Here is a 3,635-nt window from a genome sequence, read left to right on the forward strand (position 1 = left end):
AAAGAGGGCAATGCCAGGCTATTCCAGAAAAACCTGTAAAATCCCAGGCACATTTATTGAGGTCTGTTAGGAGCACCCCAATCCTGTGCAGGGCAGCTCTGAAGCTGCAACAGGAAGGGACAGACCGTTGGGTCTGGGCCTGAAGCCTGGGTTGGAAGCACATAGATGGGAACCCGTAAGGGGTGTGGTTGGCTCTGTGACCCTGAGTTCCATCCTCTCAGTCCCCAAAATGAGTTTGGGACATTGAATATCAAAGCCACAGGGAGCAGAAATGCCCCCATGTGGCTCCTGCCTTTGTCCCAGGCTAGTTCTAGGTAGGAAGGGCTGGGCTGCCAGGTGTCTCTTCTCTCCTCAGCATCCCCTGAGCACCAGCCAAGGAGGGGTGTATGTATCTGGGTGGCCCCTCACCACCACTCCAGACTCCTCAAGGCCATCTGGGCGTCATGGCAACATGGGCAGGAAGCGACTGCCATGACAACTGGTGTCCAGGGAAGCATGCTGCCTAGCAACAGGGGCTAGGGCCACCCCACCCTCTAACAACACATTATAGTTGGCCACACTTTCTACCTGTGTGGCTGGGAGCTCCAGCATCAGCCAGGGCCCCCATCCAGTACAGACTCAGCTCCTCTCCTGCAAAGACATTCCAGAGCCGGGGCTCCATGCAGACCCCCACATCCACCCCAATCCAGCACACCAATTTGCAGGAAGCTTAGGACACATTAGCATAGCTGACCCTCTGAGCAGAAGTCAGCTATGCTGCAGGCCCAGGGCTCTTCTCTCCCTCTAGCTTCCCCACCACGCTCCCAGGGCACTGTGGCACTCAAGACCATACAACAAGGACCATGAAAAGAGGGGCGGCATCTTCAGGGCTGGCTATGAAAGAAGTCAGATGTCCAGACGGGGCAAAGTGCAAGGAAAGGTAGAGTGATCGGGAATATAGGGTTCCCAGATTAAGGTAGGCACCCCAGGGTGGCAGGACAGCACAAGAGCATCTTGGGTGCCCCAGGCACTTCCTCACAGCTGTCAGCAACTGTAGCCCAGCCTGGACACCCAGAGTGTGACCTGAGAGCTCTAGCCTACATGATGACACTATCATGATACAGGACAGGAGTCCCTGAGTATCCCTACCTACTGGACACTTACCAGGCTAGGGACACAGAACACAGAACGAAGACCCCCACAGACCAATGCTAGCTACTCAGGGCTTTTACCGGTGCTGCCCCCTCACCCCTACCCATAGCCACCTCACATCAAATGCCCTCCAAGGGCACCTCTGAAACATCCTGGCAGCCATGAAACCCCAGAAAAGAACAGGCAGAGGGCCTGGAAGATTCTATCTCTCTCCAGGAGGTGGAGTAGGTAACCACTGAGCAGTTTAGGGCATGCTGAGGCAACCCCAGGCCGTTCCTATTCATTATCACTTGCCAGCCTCAGTCCACCATTGCTATAGACTCCATAGATATGTCCCTATCCCAGAAACATGTACAGGGTGCAGAGCTAACTTAGGGACACAGGTGGTTGGGAAGCAGAGGATTGGGGACTGGCTTGTGCTCTGTTTTACTCCATCACTAATTATGGTAGTGTCAACAGAACTTTCTGGGCAAACTCTCTAGGTCTAGTCGTCTTTCCAGACATCAGAGCTGGAAAGCAGAAAGATGTGTGCTAAGAGGCAGAAAGATGTGTGGTCCTTCCAAGGCCTGGACCACCTCTACAGTTTAACTGAGAGAGAAAAGTACCCCTTATAAACAGTGTCAGAAAACAAAAACCAGACAGTGGAGGATGGTGTTTAATGAGAAGTCTCAAGACCAGACATAAGGGGAAAAGGAAGACCCAGAGAACCACAAAGGGGCAGCAAAATATCTCACCCCTCTGCAAAGCCACTACATCCTGAAAAGAGAACAGGATGCTCTGAGAAAGGAAGAGGAGGTATCCAGGAACATAGCAGTAGAACCTCAGCAATTAAAAATTCAACCACTGAGATCCACAGTGTTTTTCAAAAACATATACCATCATGTGCGGCATAACATTTGATCATCTACAGGCTGCATGCGGTCCCATGAGACTATAATGAAGCGTACTGGGTGGGGTAGCTTAATGGCAGATGCTTGCTTAGCATGTGCAAAGCCCTGGGCTCCATCCCCAGTACTGTAAAGAAAATTATGATGGGCCAGGTGTGGTGGTACACACCTTTAATCCCAGAACTCGGGAGGCAGAAGAACTCTGTGAGTTCGAGACCAGCCTAGTCTACATAGTAAGTTCCAGGCCAGCTGGGGTTACAGGGAGACCCTGTCTCAAAAAGACGGGAAAAAAAAATTATGGAATGGAAACCTTCACATCAGCTTGTGATGTTGTGCCATCATACTCATGCTTGCAAAGACAGGCAAAAACATGCCAACTGCACTGCCAGGTGTATAAAAGCATAGCACACACAGCAAGCGAGGTACAGTACCCAACATGAATAATGCCAAGGACTGTGCTACTGGTTTATGCATTCGCTACACTAGACCTTTTATTTTAGAGTTTGTTTCTTGAATTTTTTTAAAAGAATTTACTGTAAAGTCCTGCTGTGTTCTGCTGCAACAGCACTCCAGGGCCTTGTGATCAGTGCATCTCTTGAGTGCATCCTGTTCTGTGCTTCCCACAGTCTTGTGCTGTTCCACTGAGCACAGCCAAGGAGCATTAGGCTCCTTACACCTAGGTTCCACGTAGCCCAGTGTTTAGGAAGCAGCACCATCTAGGCTGACACACGTGCACTTTAGAGCACACTGGCACCTAAGGATGAATTCCTCATAATGTAACCCCATCATTTAAATGACACAACTGTATATAAAGTTAGAGAGAGGAGCTGAGGTAACCCAGTCAGTAAAGTACTTGCTGCTCAAGCATGAGGATAGACCTAAGTTTGATCCTTATGAACCCACGTAAGCAGTCAGATATGGTGGCACGCATTTGTAATCCCAGTGGACCCTGGGGCTGGCTAGCCAGCCAGCCTCACCTAATCAAAGAAGCTCCAGGTCCCAGTAAGAGACCCTGTCTCAAAAAAAAAAAAACAACAGGTGAACAGTTGACCTCTGACCTCCACATACACACTTGCACATGTGCACCTGTACATGTACACATACACACATACAAAAATGTTTTTAAATGGAGGAGAAGCTGGGCATGGTGGCATACCCTTTAATCCCAGCACTCAGGAGGCAGAAGCGGGTAGATCTTTGTGAAATCAAGGTCAGTCTAACCTACATAGTGACTTCCAGCCCATCTGGGGACACAGGGAGACCCTAATAATTAATTAATTAAAATTAAATGAGGGAGAATTGGGACCTAAAGGGATTGACCTACAGATATCAAAGACACGTAGAAAAGGCCCAACACCTAATCGGGAAAAAGTGGGCAAAGTAGGAGGAGTTTATCAATGAAATACTCAAAGGACTGGACAAATGGTTCAGCGGTTAAGTGTACTTGATGCTCTTGCAGAAGACACTGAGAGAGAGAGAGAGAGAGAGAGAGAGAGAGAGAGAGAGAAAGAGAGACTACAACCATAAAAAAATAAAAAAAAAAAACATCCAGGTTTGGGATGCAGCTCAGGGATGGAGTGCCTGTTGTGTACGCAAAACATCACAGTCTACATCACC

The sequence above is a fragment of the Nannospalax galili genome, unplaced genomic scaffold (assembly GCF_000622305.1).
Source record: "Nannospalax galili isolate Female #2095 unplaced genomic scaffold, S.galili_v1.0 scaffold820, whole genome shotgun sequence".
Lineage (NCBI taxonomy): Eukaryota > Metazoa > Chordata > Mammalia > Rodentia > Spalacidae > Nannospalax > Nannospalax galili.